Source organism: Neovison vison, chromosome 2, assembly GCF_020171115.1.
Source record: "Neovison vison isolate M4711 chromosome 2, ASM_NN_V1, whole genome shotgun sequence".
In the NCBI taxonomy this organism is placed as follows: domain Eukaryota; kingdom Metazoa; phylum Chordata; class Mammalia; order Carnivora; family Mustelidae; genus Neogale; species Neogale vison.
In genome coordinates this window covers 218,152,089-218,179,157 of record NC_058092.1, presented here as the reverse complement: position 1 = coordinate 218,179,157, position 27,069 = coordinate 218,152,089, and the positions used below count along the sequence as shown (strand labels likewise).

The following is a 27,069-nucleotide window of genomic DNA, read 5'->3' as shown; positions in this document are numbered from 1 at the left end:
TCCTGAAAGCCTACTATGTGCCAGCATTTCAATCTCCTTCTTTATTGGGAGGTTTTATTTAAATTTAGTCTCATGAACTCTGTTCCACAGTAATAACATTTTCCATTTTCCAATAACCTTTTAATCCATCCAAGATTCTGTATGTCAGGTGTGATTTTCCTACCTTGATCTCTTTATTCATTTTAACCCAAAATACCATAAAAAGTGATTATGTAAATAATTCCTGAATTAGTGTTGTTATCCCCAAATAGTACACATTAACACATTTCTGACTTCATTTTACCTTGTCTTCATTTTACCTTGTCTTGTCAACTATTAACAAGACAGTTTTAACTGTCTATTTAATTTTGTTGGATTTATTCAAATATAATCATGACTGTTCGTCAGTTTTAATTGGTATTAATATGAACTAGGGTTAATATTCTCCTCTGTGGCTAATATTGGTACTTCTTCCGTGTTTATGGATCTATTTGTTAGGCCTGTCGTAAGTGGTATTTCTACTTTATTTCAGAACCCTTTGACTCTTGGTTCTCTGCAGACCCTTCTGTTTCTGAACATTCTCGGTGTAGTGTCTGCCTCGCCCTGGACACATATTAGCTTTATCAGTAACTGGTGGGTTTTGAATCCAGCTACTCTAGTCCTGGCTTCGCTCCTTTATTTGGATTGTCTAAGAGCTGAGCTTCCCCATCCCACTTGGAGAGCAGGAGCTTCCAGCTCTCCGTGCTTTTGGACACGACAGGTTATAGGTTCTGGGAAGGGAATGGAGCTGCTATGTAATCTTTCTGTATGCCTGGAAGTCAGTACATTTAGTTTACTTCTAATGAATGATACCTGCAGAGCAGCTGCTCAGGATCTCTAATAACATCCATCCTTCTTCCATGACCAGTCTGGTGAGGTTGAGTTGCAATGAGCCAAACAGATCAATAGTAATCACAGGGTGCTTGGAAAAGACAGCCTCCTCTATAATCTTGGGACAGCTTAGTTAGAGTTGCCACTCAACACAGATGAGTGTGTGTGTGTGTGTGTCTGAGACAGTTGATTCAAAGGATTTCTAAGAACAAAACAGCAACAAAAATTCACGGCTATGATGACCTTGTCTTCCTCACCAGAAGATAAGCACGTCAACAGCACCGTGAACGTGCCTGCTTCCCCTGCTCTGAGGCTGTGTTTTACTCCTTTCCCCCAGTGGTGCTTAGAGATAGCCTTCTGAGTGGCTCACATTTGCTGCAGCAATAAATGCAGTCTTTTTTGTTAGGCCTGCCAAATCTCACTCTTTTGCTGCCGACCTCGTGAACAAAAATCATCTTTAGATGTTTGGCCGTGAGTCCTTTCCTTTGGAGTAAATTATGAACTATTTAATAATGAAGGGCCAAAAAGCAGAGAAACCAGGACATGCAGTCCTATTGTATAGGAGACTGACCTGAGCAAAGTGAAGGAGTGCTTTTTTTCTTTCTTTCTTTTTTTTTCCTCCAAGCGCTCTCTCTCTCTTAATTTTTTTCTTTTTTTATGTTTTTGGTAAAATAATGGATATATGATATAAAAATTAGAAAACAGAGAATTAAAAGAAAAAAAAAGCCATAACGTGATCACTCTAGTGCTGCTTGTCTATGACTATCAGTGATAGCCTGCCTGTTCCATAGAGCCCTCCCAGAAGTCCAAAACATAAATTTTTCTACTGCCGCAAACACGGTCTTCAGCATAACCTGAGGACCACAGTTTTATCAAACCTGTCCCTAATGATGGTTACATGTTAATTTCCAGTTGTTCATGTGCTTTTGTACCCCTAGTGAAATTCATAAGCTTCAGTGAGGGTTTAAAACCTCCCCCTACTTCTTTCCTCAATAACAGATGTTCAAGTGCTTGTGTCATTGAAATTATTTTAATTATCCAGTAAAATAATGTTTTCCTTTGTTTTGTTTTTCCATTACCATCTTGAGATAGCTTTTTAGTATATATTAAAAAAAAAAAAGATTTAACTCTTGAATAAATAAATAAATATCCAGGTCTTAAAAAATGTTCTCAGTCTCTGCTGTTGTTTTGGGTGGTTCTCCTAATTGACAACCACTGGTGATACTCAGTATTGAAAGTGTTTGTGCTCCAGACGAGTGGAGGAAAATTTAATTTGTCTGGTATGGGCTTTAACTGACAAATGTTAGAAACTGACCTTTTCAACAGAAATTTACTTGAAAGTCCTAAGTGAAGCCCTGCTTTAAGCTAAATTTGTCACTAAGACATGATTAAATTCTTTTAAATGTAGATCAATTGCACATATTATTAATGGAAATTGAAATCTCCCTAAATGGTGTCCATAAATTTAAGAGAGAGGGGGGAAAAAAAAAAAGAAAAAGGATGTGAAGTCTAAGGTGCCTCCTCTGCCATATGGATACTCTTGTATTATCTTGGAACGCTGTTTGAAGGGGAAAAAAAAAAAAGAAAAAAAAAGTTCTGCATCCCACAGTAGATGTAGCTGGACTGTTTGCAATCTTGTATGAAGGGATTGAATGTTAAGTTTTCATCGCCACTGGAATCCAAGAGCCCCATGTCTCACAGCATCCATATCTCGTAACAGTGCCATGAATATGTTTCAAAAGAGAGAAAGCAAGAATGAAGGAGAAAGAAAGAAAAGGAGTCAGGGAGGAAGGAATACGTCTTGACAACTTGCCTGGGTGCTGAGTAGCTCGCAGAATTCAGGAGAGGAACAGTGTTCTAGAGATGTGGCCTGAGAAACGGCTGATGTGTTCAGCAGGGAAAACAATAATTCATTGGCTCAGAACTCCAGCTATGGGTGCACTGTGAAGTTTGAGCAAGAACCTGTGCCTTGATTAGAGATGCCAACATATAAAAACAGGGAACACGCCAGATTCTTCCTGCTGTGACACTGTGTGAAGGATCACTTTACCTGTGCAAGGTCAAAACCATCATTATTTTCTTTCCTCTGAGGCAGGGAAGCTTAAGTCAAGGAAATGAGTAGAGCTGGTAACAGAGTTGCAATCAAGATCATTGGTTAATAGATTTGCTAATTTTTTTTTTTTTATGATTGTGCATGTTAGCTCCTATGTGCCCCATTTGATCTTTGAGGATGACAAAACCTGCTAGATGGAAGAAAAATGAAAACTCTTTCAAAGGGTAAAAGGAAAAGAAATGATTAATATTAATATTAATATTAATATTGCTGATAATATATTCTAAACTTACGAACCTCACCCCTCCTTCAGAGGTACTCTTAGGGCTTATAACATGCTTATGTAGATCAGACACATCTCTGAAATTGGTGGGAAGTGGCTCTTCTAAAATCAAATCAGACTGAAAGACATCTGCAGACTCTGAAATGTCAATGAGTCTACCAGTGGCAAAGGGAGCAGCCCTCCTAAGCATCCTCAGGACACCTTATACTCAACCTCTTCTGAGACTTCCAGCAGTGATTTCTGCATATCATTTGGCTTTTGTGGGCACAGTGGTATGGTATGTGGTGACAGTGTTCACTATAATCAGAATGGAACTTGAGTCCATGAAGGTTTTGCTTTTTTTTTTTTTTTTTGGATGTTGTTGTTGTTATTTGTTTTTTTTAATTGAGTCATTCAACCTCAGCAGCCATCAAGGGGTCATTTAGTCCAGAGCTTCCAATCCAGTTCTGGGATATATCTCCAGGTAATGTAATTTGTTATTTATCCCATTCTTACTAAAATTCTTTAGGAAAGCCTCCTATCAGGAGAACCACTGCTTTTGGTTTTGTTTTGTCATTCCCTTCCTATCCCGAGAGAGAGAGAGTAAGAGATTGAGTGAGTGAGTGAGTGAGTGTGTGTGTGTGTGTGTGTGTAAATCTCAGGATTAAAAAGCTGAGTCAGCAACTAGGAAATCTAGTCTAAAGAATCTAGACTCTAGAACAGTCATCAAGCTATGGCCAAATTCTTGCCTACCACACGTTTTCATAAATAAAGTTTTATTAGGCCACAGCCACCCTATCTGTCTATGTATGGTCTATGATTGCTTTCCTGCTACGGTGATGGAGTTGAATTACAAGGGAGGCTCTGTGGTCCTCAAAGATGAGCATATTTGATGTCTGACCATTTACAGAAGAAAGTTTGCTAAGCCCTGATCTAGACAGTATGGTCAGCATCAGGTTGGTGGAACCAGATGAATGTAAGCCATTCCACAGGTATCTTGTTAAAGATGAGGATGACGCACAGACAACCCCGGAGTAACCACAGCAAATCTATAAGCAGAGAATTCAGGCATTTACTACTTCCATTGAGCATCTAATGGTAACTTAGATTTTACTTTATGTGAAGTTTCCCTTGCAATCCTAGAGGGAACTGGACCAATTCATATTCTTTTCTGTGTCCAAGGTACTTACAGGGCCTGTGGCAAATAATCAAATGTTCAGGACATGTGGTTGAATGAATACAGACATATCAAAGCGCAGTTGGCGCCATCATTATTGCCAATCCACTGGGGATTGATAGCATACCAGGTAAGAAATCTATTTAAGAATGGTAGGTTCGTAGGCTGGCAGCAAATTTTAATCTTCTCAGTTCTTGCTGTTGAGCCCAATGGTCTTTAACTACCTTTAGTTGTCTCAATTTAATTTTTCTCTTCTCTGTAAGTACATATTGTGGATGGATAATAGGCTTGAGTTTTATTACGTGGGATCTGAAGAAGGCATTCCTGGTATAAATGATGTTACTGGAACAAATGACTAAGAGATGTTAATGAATTTCTTTTTCTGGCCTTTAAAAATTAATGGGATGCAAGCTCTTCTCTCTGAAAAGGTTAAAGACCAGGGGTGGGGATTAGTCAACTTAAAATATATTTATCACCCATGGAACTTTAGTTTCTAACAGGGAACAGACAGAAGTATAGGTATTTATTAAATAGCTACAGTGTGCCAGAAATCACGAGTTCTTTTAATGTTCACCACTACCTTGAGGGGTAGATACTGTTCTCATTTGCAGAGAAAGACACCAAAACTTGAAGGATGGAGAAAATACTTACAGTCACCTTGTGAGTGAATCAACCAGGACATGAATAAAGGTCTGGCTATCCCTACAACCCATGGTCTTTGCACTGGACCATGACAGCCTTTCTGTTCAAAAGTAATAGGTCCTTTCTGTCCTTTTTGAAGAGATTTATTTTGTTTTGGGAAGTGGAGCTCCTTCTTGGTTGTTAGGGGAGCACTGATTCTGTGTACTTGCACCAGGTGGAATTTGGATATTTTTGTTCCATTTTTTTTTTCTTCTTCCCTGTTTTTTAGCCTCCTCTTTGCTTATCCTGTAGCATTTCAAACACGCTGAACCTTTTCTCAAAATAGATTGCTCTAAATCTAGGAAACCTTTGAAGTTCTATTTTCCTGAGTGCTTCTAGGACCTGTTGGATTAGAAGTTCTGGGGAAGAGACCCAGGGATCTGAATTTTTAACGGGCTTTCTTCCTCTGCCCTATATCATAAATGTCAGAAAGACTTTCCTTTGGAGAGTTAGTCTTTCAATGCCCTTCACTGACATAAAACTTAGGAACTCTTCAACTTAGAACTCTTCCTAATTAAGTTTATAAATATACTCTTTTCTTTCACTTTCTTTCTCATTCTCTCTCTCTCTCTTTTTAACATAAAAATATTATTTTGTAGTTCTTTAGTTCCAAGGCTAGTCTAGTTAATATTTCTAACTAGAATGTGGCTGGCTCTTTTTATGATTCTGTTGGGAGGAACAGAACATGCTTATATAACAAGTAAAATGGAACTCGTGCACACAAAAAACTTTATTTTGGACCGTTATCAGAGCCTGATCAATATCTGTCCTAGGGTCCAAAAAAGGATACAGACTACACTTTGGATTCCAACCATCTTTACCACCAACTCCACCATTATCGATCTTATTAGAACTAGTATCTCTGGGGTGCTTAGGTGGCTCAGTTGGTTAAGTGTCTGACTCTTCATTTTGTCTCAGGTCATGATCTCTGGGTTGTAACATCCAGTTTTGCACTGGCCTCCACGTTCAGAGGGAATGTGCTTGAGGATTCTCTCTCTTCCCCACTCCCCTTCCCCTCTTCCCCCTTCCCTCACCTTAAAAAGAAAAAGAATGACTATCTCACATGAAAATGTGTTAGATTCCTATTGCTGTTTCAAAAATTACCATAAATTTAGCTGCTTAACAAGGCACTGTTTTGTAGATCAGAAGACCAGGCAAACTCTGCTGATTTGCTACTTAGGGTTTCATAAGGTTGAAGTTAATGTGTCAGCTGGCTGGGCTCCCCCCTGGAGACTCTGGGATAGCGTTCTCATCTGTGTTCATTCAGGTTATTGATAAATCCAGTTCCTGAAGCTGTAGGTCAGAGGTCCCTGTTTCTTTGCTGGCTGTCCTCTGGTCTTTTTTGTTCCTAGAGACTACCCACATCTGTTCTCACATGGCATCTCCATTTTCAATTCAACAATGACACCTAGCATCCTTCTGATGCTTACTCTCTGGTTTACTCTTCTGCTTTTCTTTCTTTTTCTTTTTTTTTTTTTTTCCTGCCTTTAAAAACACATGTGATTAGATTGGATCCACCCAGATAATCCAGGATAAGCCTCCTATTTTAAGATTCACTGATTAGTAACCTCAGCTACCTATGCAGTGTTTTCTTTTGTCACATATTCATCAGGGAAGGACATCTTTGGAGGGGAGGAAAGATTCTAGTTACCAGACTCACCCACTTATATCATTAAAATGTAACAAAAATAGATCATCTCTAATATAAAGATAAAAGAAGTGTAATGTATTATATGTGCATACATTTTTTCATTTATTTTAAATATGTGAGAGTACTGGTCCTATACCATCGGAAGTCAAATTGTCTAAAAGAAGAATATGATGAAGACTGATACAAATGGGTAGGACTGGCAACCCATTTCCCATGAGCAGCACTGGATGTCAGTTATGTGATTTTAAGAAATGGTGAGGGGTGTCTGGGTGGCTCAGTCGGTTGGGCATCTGACTCTTGGTTTCAGCTCAGATCACGATCTTGGGGTTGTGAGTTTCAGCCTGAGTCTGGCTTTGCACTCAGCATGGAGTCTTTCTCTCTCTCCCTCTGACCCCCCATCTCTCCCTAAAATAAATAAATAAAATCTTAAAAAAAAGAAAGGAAAGAAAAGAAATGGTGAACAGCTCTTGGAAAAGTTCTCAATAAATGGGAGTTAGAGTCTATAAAACTTAGTGTATGCTAAAAATTCAAAAACTATATATATATGTTGATATGTAAAATGGAGTTTGACTCTACAGATATTTTTCCAGCTATGGGAAATCCTAGTGTAATATTTGAACATTATGTGTGGTGATGTCTAGCATCTCCTGGCCCGTGCCCCAAGCCCCCCTCCAATCATTATGACAATCTTATTTTTTTTTAAGATTTTATTTATTTTTTGACAGATCACAAGTGGGCATAGAAGCAGGCAGAGAGAGAGGGGAAAGCAGGCTCCCCGCTGAGCCGAGAGCCTGATGCTGGGCTCGATCCCAGGACCCTGGAATCATGACCTGAGCTGAAGGCAGAGGCTTTAACCCATTGAGCCACCCAGGTGCCCCCAACAATCTTAAATTTTTAATCTTTTTTTATTACAACAATTTTAACACATCCCACAAATTTACAAAGGGACCCCTAAGAGATGGTGGCACCCCAGATAAGAAATACCAGCAAAGTGACAAGGGAAGTATATTGACTTGGAAATAGTGATTGGTTCTCTCAGGACCTTTAAAAGAACCCCTATCTGCTTTTGGCCTGCTCATATAGGTTTAATAACTCATCAAAAACAAATTCCGTAGGTCATATGCAACTTGACCATTTATACCATAGGGACATGCATAGATAAGGAGTGAGGGTCAGGGAGACCTGCAGTATTCAATTCTTTCTTGGGTAGTTTGTGGCAGAGAGAGAGGTAGAAGTTACCACTCCACAGTATGGACTGTGGAGTCAGCCAGATTGACTTTTGAAACCAGGTTCTACCCATTATCAGTTGTGTGTGTATGGACAGTTTCCCTCAATTCTCGGAGCCTTGCTTTCATCATCTGGAAACTAGAAAAGTACGTCTGTAAGAGCACCTTGCCATGTGCTTTGGAAGAAGCCCTGCTCCTTTTAGGCATGTTCTGTCCGTTTGCTTCTCTTCTCTGTACCGTGGGAGCAGCTCAGGTTCTGCGTGGAGCAAATGATTCCTCTTTTTTTTTTTTTTTTTAATTTTTTAAAATTTATTTTCAGCATAACAGTATTCATTATTTTTGCACCACACCCAGTGCTCCATGCAATCCGTGCGCTCTATAATACCCACCACCTTGTACCCCGACCTCCCACCCCCCGCCCCTTCAAAGCCCTCAGATTGTTTTTCAGAGTCCATAGTCTCTCATGGTTCACCTCCCCTTCCAATTTCCCTAAACTCCCTTCTCCTCTCTATCTCCCCATGTCCTCCATGCTATTTGTTATGCTCCACAAATAAGTGAAACCATATGATAGTTGACTCTCTCTGATTGACTTATTTCACTCAGCATAATCTCTTCCAGTCCCGTCCATGTTGCTACAAAAGTTGGGTATTCGTCCTTTCTGATGGAGGCATAATACTCCATAGTGTATATGGACCACATCTTCCTTATCCATTCGTCCATTGAAGGGCATCTTGAGTTCTTTCCACAGTTTGGCGACCATAGCCATTGCTGCTATAAACATTGGGGTACAAGTGGCCCTCCTTTTCACTACATCTGTATCTTTGGGGTAAATACCCAGTAGTGCAATTGCAGGGTCATAGGGAAGTTCTATTTTTAATTTCTTGAGGAATCTCCACACTGTTCTCACTGATGAATATGGATGCTAAGATTCTCAACAAGATCCTAGCAAACAGGATCCAACAGCACATTAAAAAGATTATCCACCATGACCAGGTGGGATTCATCCCTGGGCTACAAGGATGGTTCAACATTCGCAAATCAATCAATGTGATAGAACAAATTAATAAGAGAAGAGAGAAGAACCACATGGTCCTCTCAATTGATGCAGAAAAAGCATTTGACAAAATCTAGCATCCGTTCCTGATTAAAACGCTTCAAAATATAGGGATAGAGGGAATATTCCTGAACTTCATCAAATCTATCTATGAAAGACCCACAGCAAATATCATCCTCAATGGGAAAAAGCTTGCAGCCTTCCCGTTGAGATCAGGAACAAGACAAGGATGCCCACTCTCACCACTCTTGTTCAACATAGTATTAGAAGTCCTAGCAACAGCAATCAGGCAACAAAGAGAAATAAAAGGTATCCAAATTGGTAATGAAGAAGTCAAAATCTCTTTGCAGATGACATGATTCTTTATATGAAAATCCCAAAAGACTCCACCCCCAAACTACTAGAACTCATACAACAATTCAGCAATGTGGCAGGATACAAAGTCAATATACAGAAATCAGTGACTTTCTTATACACTAATAATGAAAATACAGAAAGGGAAATTAGAGAATCGATTCCATTTACTGTAGCACCAAGAACCATAAGATACCTGGGAATACACCTAACCAAAGAGGTAAAGGATCTGTACTCGAAGAACTACAGAACACTCATGAAAGAAATTGAAGACAACACTAAAAGATGGAAGACCATTCCATGCTCTTGGATCGGAAGAATAAACATTGTTAAAATGTCTATACTGCCTAGAGCTATCTATACCTTTAATGCTATTCCGATCAAAATTCCACCAGTGTTCTTCAAAGAGCTGGAGCAAATAATCCAAAAATTTGTATGGAATCGGAAGAGACCCCGAATCGCTAAGGAAATATTGAAAAACAAAAATAAAATGGGGGGCATCATTTCAAGCTTTACTACAAAGCTGTGATCACCAAGACAGCATGGTACTGGCATAAAAACAGACACATAGACCAGTGGAACAGAGTAGAGAGCCCAGATATGGATCCTCAACTCTATGGTCAAATAATCTTCGACAAAACAGGAAAAAATATACAGTGGAAAAAAGACAGTCTCTTCAACAAATGGTGCTGGGAAAACTGGGCAGCTATATGCAGAAGAATGAAACTCGACCATTCTCTTACACCGTACACAAAGATAAACTCAAAATGGATAAAAGACCTCAACGTGAGACAGGAATCCATCAGAATCCTAGAGGAGAACATAGGCAGTAATCTCTTCGATATCAGCCACAGCAACTTCTTTCAAGATACGTCTCCAAAGGCAAAGGAAACAAAAGTGAAAATGAACTTTTGGGATTTCATCAAAACCAAAAGCTTCTGCACAGCAAAGGAAACAGTCGAGAAAACAAAGAGGCAACCCACGGAATGGGAGAAGATATTTGCAAATGACAGTACAGACAAAAGACGATTCCTCTTTAATGTGCAAGTGCGATTGGCTTTGCAGAGGAACCAGACTCTTCCAGAATTTGCATTTTGCCTGGTCCTTCTCCAGAATTCTAGTTCATCAGGTCCTAGAATTCTCTCATGATGAGCAGATCAAATATTTATTTTATTTTCCACAGTTCACCAAACTTCACCTGTTTTCTTTGCTGAGTGCTCTATCCATTTTTTTTTTTTTTTTTTTTTTTAACTAGAGTAGAACCTCTTCAGGAATAGACTGATGTTTGAATTTCCTCCTAAAGCCCATTAAGCAACTTGAGTTTTGTTCCCTGAATTTTAGGGAAGATTGGTTGTTAATCATAATTTGTATAAAAACCCAGCTGTGGCAAAAAAGAAAATGTCTCTCCCAGGATTTTCAAACACATTTTAAAGCAAACAAGAGCTGAAATGTCTTCAGAGGTATGAAAATAGCAACAGAGTCTCATTAACCTCATTACTATAAGAAAAATTTAGATAAATACCTAATTACTGAAGCCTTTATGCTGAATGCAGAGGACACCATACAGGCCTGGTCTCCGTCCATGGGAAGCTTCTAGAAAAGCCTCTTAATGAACCACATCTTTGGGTACAGGATGGAGGAACTGATTAAGTGGGTGCTGATGGTGGTGGTAATTTGCAAGGGACATAAGAAGTTACACAGCAGTGTGGGAGGGAAGTATAGCTCACAGCTAACCACATAAATGGTACTCAATAAAGAGCTGAAGATTTAACAAGTCCTGGAGACTTCTTTAACGAGGCAGTCTCTGAACAGAATTTTGGGAGATCGTCCTTCATTTTCAGAGAATTGGGCTCATGCCCTGATGTGGAAATGCTGGGGCATCCTGCCTGTCACTTCTCTGTCACCCCTCCATGTAGCTTTGACACACAGTCCACATTATTGACCATTTTTCTTCTGGGAAGCAGCCAGAGAGTGCATTCCCTTGAGCACTTGTTCTGGCATTAATCTCCAGCTATGTGCTTTCATTTCACTTCCTGTAAAATTCCATCTGTAGATCCTGCACCTGACCTAAGGTTAGATGGCAGGGGAGCAAACTACTGATTCTCATTTTGAATCGCAATTGTTGCTATAAATAGCAAACTCTATATAACCTGGTAGCTCACTTGGATGCAAAGTGATAGATGAGCTTCTGCTGATTAAAAAAAAAAAGAAAGAAAAAGAAAAGTCCATAACTCTCAAAGTATAGTTCAAGTTGAAGTAAACGGTAATAATAAAGCACAACTAATACACTGCTGAATTATTCATGTTGCTTATAAAATCTTCACCCTCAATGTCAAAGAAGCCACATCCCATCCAGGGTATCTGTAATCAGAAATCACGGGAGTTGCCTAGTCCTACAGGGAAAGGAAGTTTCCTATACCGAATCCCATTCATAAACTGAAACTAAATTTCAGTAAACTGAACAAATAATTGAAACTGGAAAATGTTGTAAATAAAAAATAGAAATTATTAGAAATTGTCGATAGAAATAATTATAAGCTGCTGTGTTCTGGTGCAGTTGATAATTTGATGATGGCCTGTAAGTATTCCTCACTGAAAAATGATGCCTAAGGAGGACTGCTAGACTAAGTCCTGTCTCCAAGCCATCCTTATGCCCTACCTGGACTCCCTGCTTTTCCTACTCCTGCTGTTCTCTAATATATTCTACACACAGCAGACAAAATGACCATTTAAAAAATGTCAGTTTCTGTCATATTTTTTATCACATCCCTTGTGTGCCTTCCCATCTCACCAGGGAGAAAACCCAACCTTCTTATACTGTCCTCCAAAGAAGGCTTTTGGCCTGATCCAGCCCCTGCCTGTTTCTCTCCACTCATTACCCTCTGAGCTATCAGCTTCGTTTCCTTGAATATACCTTAAGGCCTTTGAAACTGTAATTTCTTCTGTTTTCCATGTACACCCATTTCCCTCCCCAGCTTAGTTCATCTGCCCGAAAAAGTCTTCCAAGGCCATTCAAACAAAAGTAAGCACCATGCTGCCACCTTTTATAGCAATATCCTGTTTTGTTTTGTTTGTCTTTCTTGTCTTTTTTTTTTTTTTTTAATTTTTAAGAGGGGGAAGGAGAGAGAGAGTGAGAGAACACAGGGATAGGCAAAGGGAAAAAGAGTATCTTAAACAGACTCCACAGAGCTGGACTAGGGACACCACCTCACAACCCCGAGATCATGACCTGAGCCAAAATCAAGAGTTGGATGCTTATTCGTCTTAACCACCTAGGAACTCCTAGTCTGTTTTACCTTCATCTGAGAACGTATATAAACAGCAAAATATCAAATAATTTTATTGGTGGGATAGATTGTCTCTTACGCTAAAATGCATGCTCCTTGAGACAGGAGCCCTTGTTTTATTGGATATTTCATCCCCAGTATCCAGCACAGTCCCCGGTTCATCTGGTTTGTGGAGCGATAAGCTCAGTTGTACGCACATGTTATTATAAGGGTGTTGAATACTTTTCCCCCTTGCATATCATTTTACTGCTTTTTCAAAAAATATTTTATTTATTATTATTTTTAGAGGTAGGTTCAGCTTTTTTATATATATATATTTTAAATTTTTTGTAAACATATAATATATTATTAGCCCCAGGGATGCAGGTCTGTGAATCGCCAAGTTTACACACTTCACAGCGCTCACCATAGCACATACCCTTCCCAATGTCCAAAACCCCACCACCCTCTCCTGACCCCCCTCCACCCCCAGCAACCCTCAGTTTGTTTTGTGAGATTGAGAGTCTCTTAATGTTTGTCTCCCTCCTGACCCTATCTTGTTTCATTTATTCTTTTCCTACCCCCCCAACCCTCTACGTTGTATCTCCACTTCCTCATATCAGGGAGATCATATGATAGTTGTCTTTCTCTGATTAACTTATTTTGCTAAGCATAATACCCTCTAGTTCCATCCATATCATTGCAAATGGCAGGGGTTCATTTCTTTTGCTGGCTGCATTCATTTTACTGCCTTAATGGACTAGAATCACTCTTTCCTTTATTTAGTGGGTAACTAAACTTTTCTGATCTGATTCGCTCCCATCACTTAGGATAGGAAAACCATCCCAAAATGCCAGTAGACTTTTATTTAAGAGAAACGATCCATTGCAGGCACAGTGTTTGACTATTATTTCAGGGTCCAGATAGTGTTTTCTCTGATGATGCAAATTCTTTGGCTCTCAAATGCAATGAGCTCATTGTAGATTAGTAAATATTTATAAAGGATCCTATTGACTAAGTGTTTCACAATCAGGTTGATTAGTGATTCTGCCCAGCAACCTTGTGAGGTCAATCAGCATTATTAAAAAATACAGCCCAGAGATGTTGGGCAACTTGCCCAAGGTCACTCAGCAGGTCATTGGCAAAGCCTGCACTGGCAACTTCAGAGCCCATTACTGGGACGAGACCTGGCGCTGACTCCTTCTGGAAGGGTGACCCCTCATCGCTTTTCTTTTAAGGTAGACACATAAACACTAAATGTTCTGAAGTGAGAAAAGTCTAGAGGCCTTGAGTTGAAGGAGTTACTGGTGCAATTAGAAACTGGAGCCAGCTATTGAAAAATTGAAAATGGTGCTTAATGGAGGTGAATTAGAGGACATTATTTTTGAGAGAAAGAGAGAATTATACTTTGAAACAGTAGGAATGTAAAAAGCAGGGATATGTGTAGAAAATAAGTTTGGGTGGCTTTGGGGGTTGAGAAATAGTAAGTTATAGGACCAAAATATTTTAGGAAGAATCTGGGTCATGGTGTCAGATGTAAGTTCTATTCAGAAATGAGTTCTCTAAAATAATGTGCCACCAATTCACCTCCATCAAACAGTGTTTTCTGTTTTGTGAGAGTGAGATCTGCTTAAGGATATAGTGCTTTATCCCCTAAATTCCCACATACAGATTACTTAGTCCCCAGCATTATCAATGTGTCCTGCTAACTACCTTCTAGGAATGTTGTATCAAGGAGAATGATCTGTTTTAAGAAACCACGCTGCATCTCACTTCCCTTTACATTTTTGTTTTGTTTTGTTTTTTTCCCCCTTCCTCTGGGATTTCAAATAATTTGTTCCAAGTCAGTGATCTATTATGTTCTATAACATTTTCGCCCTTTGGACCTGCAGATTATATTTCCTAAATCTGTTCCTTGGAAGCAAATTCTCTTAAACCAATGACCACCTACAACAATAACTGTTTACATTGATAAATTCTTGCTACACATCGAGAACTTTCAGGGAGCATCTCCTTTAACCCTTCCAACAATCCTATGAAAATGGATACCATTTTATCCCCTTTTTACAGGCACAGAAACTAAGCTCCCAGCACTTTTGTGCTATTAAGATGTTGCTAGGATCATGCTTCCCCTTCTCAGAACCTTCCAAAGGCTTAACAGGGCCTGGAAGGCTCGGTGTGGTTGAGGTGCTATTGTCTTCCTAAAGAGGCCAACTATGTTTCCGTTCTCCTCCTTGTTTATAGCCTCTGCCCTGGTGTGCTCACCTCCTTTCTGTGTGACTCACACGCTCTGAGCTGAGCTGGGATCTCAGTTAATGTCCTGGTACTTGTTCTTCCCATTGCCTGTAATAGCTTTTCTCACCGCACATACTTGCCAGCTTTCTACCATTCCAGCGTATTCTCAAAGGCCTGATCACAGCGGCCTTTCTCTGACCATGCTGTGTCAAGTTGCACACCCCATCCTCGCTCTCTGTCTTCCTTACTCTTCTTTTCCTTCGTGGCATTTACCATCCCCTGAAAAATTATATGTTCGTGTCTATGCTTACAATCTCTCTCTCCCCACTGGAATTTAGGCTCTGCAAGAAGAGCAATTTTGTAGTTGTTTTTGTTGTCCGTGTGTGTGTGTGTGTGTGTGTGTGTGTGTGTGTGTGTTTCCTTTCTCTCTTTAATCCCCAGGGCCCGGAACAAGGGAGCATGGAACATGGGAGACACAACACAACATACATAATTGTTGAATGCGTGAATGAATTGGCCACTGCACTATAGTGCTACACTGTTTCTAGTAATTAGAGTAACTTCATGGGAGCTGCACGTTATTCTTGGTTGCAAAGAATCAGGCTTGGATTCTGGCAAACATTTTGCAGCACCTGTTACCATGTCTTCAGGTGCCACCAGTGCTACAGAAAAGGATCTGAGTCTTTTCATTTATCCTGTGTTCATCTTGAAGCATGTAAGAATTCAGGGAAGGGACTGCTTTTTTTAAAAAAAAGATTTTGTTTTATTTGAGAGCAAGAGAGAACACGTGCATGAGCAGACAGAGAAAGAGGGAGAAGCAAGCTCCCTGCTGAGCAGGGAACGTGTCGCAAGGCTGTATCCCAAGACCCTGAGATCATGACCTGGGCCCAGAGCAGACGCTTCACCCTCTGAGCCACCCAGGCTTCCCAAGGGAAGGGGCTGTTTTAAGACTGTGGATAGGACTGCCAGTTTTTCTGATATTACTTTGCTTTTTAAATAAAATTGGAAAATCTGAGGGCAGTAGGACCAGGCCATTCTGCTGGATACTTGTGGATGAAGGTCAGTGTGGCCTCAAGTGATGGTACAGGTTAGAGCTCCGTCCCTGGTTAGCTGCATGATCCAGGGTTTGTGGAAGGGATTTTGCCTGTGGGTCAGTTCGATATCACTGCATGCCGAATGGAGGGGGCACACACCAGTGATACAAGTGTTTCTGGGCTTTTTTTGCTTGTTTGTTTAATCTATTCCATGACGGATACTGGAGTACATTCTCTGTAAGGATTATACGTAATTTAAACATTTTTAATATCCTCTTTGACTATCAGCTCTAGTCCTGGTTCCTTTCCCAAATGTTGCCACTGTTTTTAGTCTGGTATGATTCCAAAGAGCAATTGTGCAGGTTTCTGAAACATCTAAGCCTCTGTGGTTTTTTTATTTGGTTGGTTTTGGAGGAGAATCAGCTTTTTCCCATGTAGTATTATGTTCCTTCCTTACAGTATTAATCAGTTCTAAGATGGGTAGGCTTTATAAAGTGAATTTTATTCTCACATGAGATGAAAGTATTTTTCATATTTGATAACCTGTAATTCTGAGAAGTGTTTTGGTATGAGAATCAGAAAACCTGGCTTCTCTTCATGACTCAAGGTTCCCCTGAATGCTTGACTTACTCTACCCTGACCCTCAGTTTCTTCATCTGCAGAATCATATAGTTGAGCCTGTTCCATTGTGTGGAAACTGCTTTTTTGAGCCCTGGAAGCGGTGTGAAAATGTTAAAGAATTACTAAAAGAGGAAGACTGGGATGTGTGGGGCGTTGGCAGGGGTGGGGGGGGGCACAGGTTGGAAGGACAGACAGTGGCTTCAGTGAGGATAGCTCCCTTTCTGGTGAATGTATAGTTAGAGTAGGGCTTAAACTCCCCAACTGGTTAAAAAAAAAAAGAAAACTATTGAATAGAGATGAAAACCTTTCTAAGATCTTATTGAAGTTTTAATAGTCTAGAATTTTTAGCTTTCCTGAAAGTAATTGGAACACAGAAATGGTGATATTATAAAATCTTGCAGTGATATGCAACAATGAACAAAGCATGTTTTCTTGGCCAGTCTCAATCATTTCACTTCTAAAGAAACTAAGAAGAAAATTGATAGGATGTAACAGGCAAAGGATATACCTCCATCTCCATACTTCAAGCCCTGATTGCCTCGTACAGTTTCGGGATTGTATTTTTTTCTAAGCCTTACTTCTCAGAAGTGTGTTGTAGGCTTCCCTATGGATGCAGAATTCCCCCAAACTCCTCCAGCTACAGGAATTCTTGAATATTACAAATAAGGCTAGAGATCAGCTAGTCCAACCCTCTCCAATTACATATGAGGAAGCATCTCACTCATTTTTCATTCACTTAACTTTCAGAAAACTCAAGGTAGCAGATGTGCACCATCATGTGAAGATGACGTTCTGTCCATCTACGGGAAACAGACCCTAATGATTTGACCCTAGACCGTGACACCCAGAGGACAAATTCCACACCTTTGGATAATTGGATCATTTATAATCAGGGAATCAAATACAACCCATTGTCACCATTAAACATTTAAGTTGCTTATGCTTCTAGAATATATTTTTCACAATTTTTATTATGTTCAATTAGCTAACATATAGTACATCATTAGTTTTTGATGTTTTTCATAATTTTCATGTGCATGTTCTGATTGAAGGGCAAGGAGGAGCAAGTAACATTGGCTTCATTCAATAAACATTTCACTACTGTTTGCCTATTCCCAAGGCAAGACAATTACGGTGCTGCTTTAGCCACTCTCTTACAGGGTGTCCTGTAAGAGAGTGGAGTGCTCAGACAGAAGTCACATGTGACAATTAGCAATTATAGCTCAAATTTGTTTTCTGACAAGGATGGCAAAATGCAGGAGATTTTATATATATGTGTGTGTGTGTGTGTGTATCTGTATCTATCTATATATATCTGTAGATATCTATATTAGTTATAGCTAATATCTATATCTATATAGATATCTACAGATATATATAGATAGATAGATACAAATACCCACATACATACATATGTATGTATTCTGTATGCCATTTCCTGTGTGGAACTCTTCACAACCAGGGGGAAAGTCTGCAGTGGTCTCCAGTACTATCAATACCTTTGAGTCTTGGCTTGTTTGAAGCTTAGCCTGGGGGGTCCTCCTTCAAACACAAAATTGACTTTAGGATGATAAAGTCAGATATGATGCATAGTGGTGCCTCATTGTTTGAGAGGCAGTGATCTAAATTCCGTATGCTTCACTAGAAAATTCCATCCTATTTCTTTTTTTCAGACAAACTATCCTTCTGTAAAGAGCACAGTTTCAAAACATGAGCTCCTCCGTGTCTGTATTAAGTATCTAGGCTTCAGAGACTAACTACCCAGGTCTAAATTGAACTCAGGTCACTGTTGCCATGTAGCACTGGGCAAGCCAGTCATTGTCTCTAAGTTTCGATCTCTTCATCCATAAGATGCGAATCACACCAGTAGTTAACTCAGGGAATGCCATGAGAATTAACTGAGCCAGTCCCTGTAAAGTGCTCAGCCGTGTGTGGTGTGTTTTAAGTGTTCCGTAAGCATTCACTATTATTACTTATAAATAGTTTGCCAAGCAGGTATGTGTGATGGATCAGAAATGCCTGGCCATCAGGGTCATATCAGAAGAGAGAGTCCTTGGCAAAGTTGAATGCCCCCCCCCAAATTTATCTTTGTGTAACTGATAAATGCATGCTTTGTTTTCCATTGCTCTATTTATATTGAGTACTTTAACAATGTCTAATACATTTTGTGTACATATTTGTATGAGTTCTTCCTAAGTAAGGCCTTAAATTCTCTTATCTGTATGTCTAATGACTCTTGACTGACATAAACTCAGGATAGGAGAGCCCTAAAATTTTCTTGCCCCCTCACCCTGCAAAAAGAAATACAATCACCTATCGTGAAATGTCTCCAATTATATTTTGCAATAACAAGGAGAACATTAAAGAGAAGTGGTGTTCAGTTCAGTCAGCACCATGGTTGGAGCCCATTCTGGATTTAAAGCAGCAACTACAATGTTGGAGGGACAGAAGAGTAAGGGGCAATGCACTGTGCTTGCTAGCAGCTGGTGGCAGCAGGGGCGAGCAGTACCCAATAAGGTCACCCATTGCGGAATATAAAACCAGTGTAGGAGCCATTTGGATGAGTCTGAGCTCATTCTGCAAAGGGATGTGAGAAAGTTCAGTGAAGGAAGGGATATTTGAGTCCAGCCTTGAAACAGAAACGGGCAGAAAGAAGGGTGAAAGTGTCAATATGAATGAGTCCTGCGTTCAGAGAACAGAGTCTATTAACACAGAAAACTGTGAGCCTTGACTGTTTCAATACAAAGTACAGGGATCTGGGATGTCATCGAAGGAAGAATGAAGTCCCCTAGTCATCGGGCATTGCCAGGAGAGGCTTTTTGGAATGCAGTCTTGAAAGATAAGGAGGAGCAAGTGCTCTCTGCCCTCGCCACCACTACCAGCTTGTCTGCTGAGCAGGGGTACCGCATGTGCAAAGCCTTGGAGGCATGAGAGCAGCCGCACCTGTGAGAAAGAGCGAGCGGTCACTTTAGTGTGTTCTTGCAAGGGGTTCTAGCCACAGCAGGATGGTAACCGCCTGCCCCAGCTTGGAAGGTCGAGTGGGAGTGGAGGGTACAGAGAGAGAGGCTTCAGACCGGCAGGTGTGTGAGAAGGAAGTCGTGGACATCATCTAGTTAGGGATAATGTTCTTCCCTGGCCTTGCTCCTGAAAAAGAAACCTTTGCTTAAAAAGGAGACCTCGGTTTAAATTACTTGCCCTCCCTTTCTTAGGCAGAATAGTTAGAGACCCAGATATCAATGCAGGTTTTAGTTATTTTTATACTCAGTGAACTGAAAGATCTTTTAGAGGTAAGAGTAACCACTGTATTGGTGTTCTCTGTATCATGGACAAACATTTTTACCTCTCGTGAAGAAATACGTGGCGTGTGTGGCAACATGGTGTGGACGACATCGCCATCTTTTCCTTGGGGTCCGCATAGTCACATTGAGATGCATTCAAGAGGGTTCTTACCTCAGCTACCCTACGTGACGAGAACACTCGTCACGCTCTGCGTGGCTCCTTGTCTCCAACAAGGAGACAAAGACAGTGGCTCAGCAGGACCAGAAAGATGAGTGGGAATGTTTACAACTTGTGCAACTTGTGGACACATAGGTACCCATCCCTTACATTAAAAAACAAAAAACAAACAAACAAAAAAACTTAAAAAAATTTACAAATCAAATTAAATTGGAAATACTGTGACCCATGGCAGAGCAGAAATATCTTTATATCACCTTGACATGCCTCTCCCTAAACCCAGTATTTAACTCCCCTTCTCTCTAGTTCTGCAAATTAACCTGAAAAGCTCAGGGTATCCAAGAAACAGAGGGAAGCTTGTTCCGCTCAGGATGCACCATAACGTCTCAGCAGCACGTTTAAATTATATGTTTAGGCTGACAGGCAAACGTATTTCACGGCAGAATCCTTAGGAAGCAGGAGACAATTTCCTTCAGCTGAACGTCATTGTTTGATGTAGATTGCCTATTATATTCTTGAGGTATTAAGAAAAATGGATTTGGAGATATTTTCTTGACAGTGGGTAGACTAATGGAATCTGGTGACTGTATTTAAAATGTGCACAGGTTTGTTATAACATGGTAATAGAAATATCAATTGCACTGACAGGTTAAAAAAAAATCTGTCAATGAATGATAATGAAGTTATTTAAATGTCGACTCACTCGCAAACATTTTCCAAACCCTAAATTATTCTCACTGCTTTAACCTCGTGCATCCTAAGTTATTAGGGAGCAGTGTCTGCCCTGCAGCCCATGCGCCTTTGACTGTGGAAGCTATTTTTATGCTGCCAAATGCACTAGGAGCAGTGAAAGTGGCTGCTCTTAATGATTTTAGGAAAGAAACAAAACACAGAAGCCACAGCTGCTTGATTTAGAGGAGGATGCTGTTCCGCTTTTGGGACATCTCATCGACACTGATTGGAGTCATGCCCCGGTACTTCCTTGCTTCCTGTCCCTAAGCTTCCATCTTTGTTTTGGGACCTTGGCAGTCTGGCTTGGTGCACATGCGCTAGGACCTGTTGCCTCTCTGGGGTCCGAAGGTTACTTCTTTTTGAAGAAGTGGCCTGACTTGTTCTTGGTTCAGAAAGTGTCCATTAGGCTTCCACATTCCTCACCTTCTGTATGGAGAAGACACCATCATGATGTGCCACCATCATCCTGAGGCCTGGGGATTTGTCGGGGAGGTGGGGGGCAAACCAAACGTGTGTCCTCTGTCCTTATGGTACTTAGAGGAGCCTAAGATGGCAGGCAAGAGTTTCGGGATTAAGCAGTAGAGGAGTATAGAACGTGTTCCCCACCCTGGCCCCACATCTCCCCTCAGGGCTGACTGAATGTACTAGGAGCAAGGACTGTAGTAGACCCTGGCCAGACGATGCAGGCTTCTTCCTTTGGGCTTAGTAGAAGTCAACTGGCAAATGCAAGAAGAACAGGCTTCCATCGAGTCAGCCAGTCTGTGAAGAACAGGCTGTGAGGGTCTGCCGTGTATGGGGCACTCTTCTGAGGAAGACAGAGGCAGGAAACAGACATCCTTTCTGCTCTCCTCTCATGGAGCTTTCATTCTGGAAGGGGAAGGACAGAAAATTATCTGCGGGAAGAGCTTTCTAGACACAGAGAAGAGCAGGGCTGGAGCGCGCTGGGGTGGGGGCAGGCAGAGACGGCAGAGGAATTAAGAGTTGGGCATCCATCATGTCACCAATTTAGCAGATAAAAAAGCATGTCTGCAGTTGATTTGTGGAGGACCCCAGGGGATGGACCGGTTACTCAGCTAGTTTCAAGCCGGTGTCTGCTTCTGTTCGACTTCAAGTACTTCCTCTTTCTATAAAGCTGTGACGTCTTGATAATCTTCACGAGACGTCACCACATAATTCACAAGTTGACCCACTTACTTCCTTCATATTTCTAGCCTTCCTAGGAGCTTGGGTACCCCAGATGGGCGACCTGCCTTCTCTTCGTAGCCCATTGTGACAGTTTCTGCTTATGGTTTTCTTAAGGGGGATCCTCCCTGGCAGGCTGTCCGTCCTTTTGCCTGGTATGAGGAAAAGTCAGGTTTTGGTCTACACCATATACAACTTCAAACACTTTGAGTTCATATTCCTTTTACAAAGAAATGCTAAGCTGGATTTTGTAAATAGATTTCCTTTTCCTCTAGTAGCTTTGAGAGAGGCAGGGCAGCATGGGCTTAGGGATGAAGGGTCTCGAAGGGCAGCCACATGAGGACTGTGTCGTCCAAATTCTGTGGCCTCAGTTATACCCGATTCCTCCTCCTCTGTAACCTGTGATTAATATCAGTGTCCATCTCATGGGTTTCTGCATGTGAAGGGCTTAGCTCACATGGGAAGCCCCTATAAACGCTCGTTTTTATTATCTGTTAGGTTTCCTAAGCATGACAGTTCATCAGGAAATCCTGGCACACTTATTCCAGAAGTGGAGTGTAGCATCGCTCACTCTCCAATTCCGATTCTCATCCTTACCTCTCTAAGTCGAGCCCTGCACAAAGCTACTGGCACACGTATCCTGTAAGCTACGGTAGACTAGATTTGGTTCCGTTTAAAAACGGTAGTAGTAACTTCATGAATATTTTCTCTTCTAAAAAAGCTACATCGAACATATTTTCTGTGATTCATATTCTTTTTGAGGGTTCATGGTGTGGGTTTCAGTAAGTGACGGCTAAAGGATACCAAAAGTGATCAAGAAAAAAATGAGTGACAAAACAAATAAACACAAGCTGTCATTAGGGATTGCTATTCTACGCCAGCCCTGGTGTGTACTGCTTTTTATGGATTAATTTAGTTTACAGATTATTCTGTGCTTGTTTATTATCTCATTTGATGGTATATGATTATAGCAGAGGAAATGCAATCACATTTTCTTTCCGCTACTCCCTATGGAGACCAGTCATGCTCTGTCTTGACCCCTTTACGTGTGACCGGACACCGCCATCTGAGAGAGAGCATGAGGTCTTGGAAGGTAGGTGGTACCATACAGTGAACGTGGTTTCTCCGTCCATCAGTGCAGCTCGTTTCAACTCTATAACTATAGTAAATACATACTTCTGTTCTAAAAGTCACTATTTAAGATATGTTTGCAAAAAGGCAGTATAAGGATTAAGGATCAAAAGCAAAAACCTGTGCGCCTTGATTTAATCACTTGCACATTTACTTTATTGGAATGCTAATTTTTTTTAAGCTCTCAGCTTTTTCTTGTGCAGCATAGATGTTGACAAAAACCCTGTTTTCCATCTGTATATAAGTCAACCTGTAAATAAAACCTGAAAAAAAAAATGTTTGTTTTGGAATGTTTTAAAAAATGGTACAAGCTGAGAATTCAAGGCTGTTTATATTGCATCTTAAAAACATTTCTGTGTGCTACACATCTTTTTAAGATTACTTTTTTTTTTTTTTGCCTTGATAACAGCAGTCATTTTATGGTTAGCATAGGCTGCCATTTCTCTATGCAAATTTGGTTTGTTTTAAATATTTTTATTGTTCCCCTTTTCTTATAAAACCAAGATTCATAATCTTTGTTTTGCCTTTTTTTTTTTGGTCTTTGATATGCTTTTCTGGAGTATGTTGCTCAGAACACTAATTTAATTAGATATCCCTCAAGAATGAATCTTTGAGTCCAATATGTTTGGAAAGTGCTTCATGGAATATGCATTTAAAAGGTTCACAGTGTATATTAAAATAAAAAGATTTATGTATGTATATGAGAAGAATAAAATTTGTAAGTTCTCAAGTAAAAGAACATTAAATTTTGCATTATCAAGCATTTCCTAACATTTTTTGATCTCGGATAACACTCCTCTTCCCCATACCTAGGGACGATACTTAGAATATTTTAACAGCCAGTGCATTGGCTCACCAGCCTGCCTGCTGCTCAACTGTCTGTTTCTCATCTGCTCTTTCAAAGCCAGATCCCTAAGGGGCTGCAGTTCCCACCATTGACCATACAAGGATAACTGGAAGCATCTGTTAGCTGGGAAGGGGGGTTTGCAGATGGACACCAGGAATTGCTTTCCAGGGTGTGGTGCCTTCTCCAAGGTCACTGTCTCCTCCACTGGGGCCCAGGCTGATTGGCATAGGCACCAACCAATCAGAGCAGGTGTTCCTCTTGGTCCTGAGTGAATTTCTTGAGGACCTCTGCTGTGCCAACCTTCAATCTTTAGGTTGCTGGACTGTGATGAAATCTAGGAGGTCTCCAAGGGAGAGGATCATGTGGTAAGACTGGCAGAAGTACTATTCGGAGAACTTAGCACAGTAACTACTTACGAACTGGCCTGCAGAAATTAAATATTTTCGTTTCTGTCCCCTTGAATCCATGTATTCTGGCTGACTCTTAGTATTACCCATGATGCATGTAACACTCTATCTAATTCTAATTTCGTGGGACAACTTTGGACAACTGCTAGTCTGTGCCATTTTGGGCATGTGGAAATGCATCATTTTTTCCCTCTCTAAAATTATTACAATGCCATAATGCTTAAACATGTAGCTCTGCTGAATTGAGAATTAAATTTTGATTCCGTTTCTGAGCTTTGAAAAATCAAGGGGCAAGAGACAGCATTAAACAATGGTGGCAGACACCTTGAAGGATCTGAACTGGTGACGTTGTAATAAGGGGAAAGTATCTAATAACATATTGTAAGCTCTCTGAGAAAAATGTTACAAATGTATGTCTGAGCTGGTCACTCTATTATCATCCTGTCATATTGAAATTTCAGCTAAACCCACACACATACACACACACACAAGTGAGAGTGATTCTGTGTAGAATCCTCATGGAGCATCCTCTTTTGTCTTTGTAGAGTTTAATTTTTTAATGTAAGCATACTCATTGATCAAGGATCAAGTTGATAGATGTGATAAGAAACTAATTATTACCCCCTTGTAGACTAGTTTCTACTTCTCTAGCCTCCATTCTGATTATCCCACTAGGAAAATTAGGCCATTCTCTCATCTCTGATGTGGTCCTGCTGATGTCCACATATGGCTGGACAGCATCTGCCAGTGGAGCAGTCTTCACACACTCTGTCCTCCTCCTTTTACTGCTCCCCGCCCCCCCAATAGATTTTTGCATCTATTTGTTTGTTTTTGAACTTGTGAATATTGTTTAGAACAAAGATTAGAAAAAGTTATCCCATTAAAGGACCTAGAGAAAGGCTAGTGAAATTTTGGAGACGAGGAGGTCTTAGGAAGCAGAGGAAGTCAACCTAGTAAGGCCAGGGTAGGAGTGGGGGAAAAATATGTCAAACACCAAGATTCCACTGAGTGAAGAAAGAAGTCTCAGGTACTCCTTAGAAAGCTGGAGCAAATTTCACATCAGCATGAATTTTAGGGAGAGGATTTAATATGGAAGGAGGATCTAAAGAGGTTTGTTGTGGTTCATGGATAAGATCTTTGAGTTTTGAATGCTCTTCAAATATTCTTGGCTATCAAACCACAGTTTGTTGGATTGGGATAGAGCACAGTCTAGTCCAGAAGAAAGCCAGTTATATATTGGGTGATGCAAGTTGCCCTCTAGTTCTCTTTTTTAAAACCCTACCCCTTTTCCATTTTCAAGGGCAATAGTTCTTGAAGTTTTACATAATACCCCAGTCTTCACTGATTTGCAGCATCCCCTGAATTCTATAAAGTGTTGACTGTTATCTAATTATATATAATTGATTATGTAATTTATAATATAGTTTATTATATGGTTATATATTATATATATATATATATATATATATATATATTTATGCACACACACACACACACACACACACACACACACACATACAAACTTTAGGGGGAAAATGCCCTGGATCTCCAGCCAGATTAAATTCTTAATCCCTTAATTGCAGGATCACACGTTATGTAGCTTTCTTGGTCCAGGGTAGCTTCTTAATGCACGGAGATGAGGCTGTTAACACAAACTTCTCTATGCAATCTTTATGGCTTGTAGGAATTTATACTTTGACCACTATCAGGAATGAATTAAAATGGTTACATTTTTGTGTTTCTATTTAAACCAAGTGTATTTTCTAAGCCTTGTTAATTTTAATCTGTAGCATTGAACTTAACACATTATAGCCTTATATTTCTGCCTCTCAAATAAAGCTGTCAGATTTTTGAAAGTGGAGGCGATGTGTTGTATCCTGGCACACGGCACAGGGTCTGGCACATTTTAGGAGTTCTGTAGATGTAAATGAATAAATGAATTGGGATCTCCTATATGTAAAAAGAAGGCTAAGAGGAAATTGTATGTTTCCTTTAAATTGAAACAAACAAAAACAACAGGAAAACTGTAGTTTAGTGTAAGTAACACAGGGTTTAGGGTCAGAACAGCTGTATTCAAATGCTCAGCTGTTTTCTTTGAATAGGTCACTTAAGTTCTGTCAGCTACTTTCTTCAAATACAGATAATGTTTCCTCCTTCACATGGTTGTCATGATGATCTAATGAGATTACAATTCTGAAATATGTAATAAGCTTTGATAGAGATGGTGATTAAAGCCTATTGATTTAGGCAGAATTAATAAGTTATTGACCAAGGGCAAGATAAAGATGAGAGAATCTTCAAAAAAGATAGGGTTAGTGCCAAGAGGTAATATCTTCCCAATTCCGGGTTGAACACCAGAAAAGGTCACTGAGTAAGACTGTGAAATTTCTTTATTATTAAGATGTTTTCTTACTCTTAAGTGATAGGAAAAGACTGAATGACCTTTGAAGGTACTGACCCACCATAGATTCTATGACTCATGAAGGGAAACACAGTTTGTGGATAAATCAGGAGAACCTGCTTTTCCACTGTGCCACAGATAAAGAGAAGCTTTGAAAATGTCAAATCTACATAAAAACTCTTTATTTTTGTGGTCAATTCAAGAGACATCCTCATCTCTTAATCTTTTAAAATTAACCACATCCTTTATGCAGTGTACGTACATGAAGGAGCAGTAAAGAGATGGAGTTTTAATTTTTACCAATTCAATTTAAATGCAAATGTTAACCGCTCACATGATGCTGCTGTGTACATAATTAAGCATCATTATATACTACATGAATCATCTAGAAACCTCCCGAGAGCCATTGTACTATGTAAAACATGCATTATACTGACAAGCAGCCAAATG

General features: G+C 40.1%; 1 protein-coding gene across 4 annotated transcripts in view; it reads left to right on the top strand.

Moving 5' to 3' along the window:
- Nucleotides 1-27,069, top strand: part of SORCS1 (sortilin related VPS10 domain containing receptor 1) — a 519,072-nt gene that overhangs the window by 259,605 nt on the left and 232,398 nt on the right. The window lies entirely within an intron of this gene.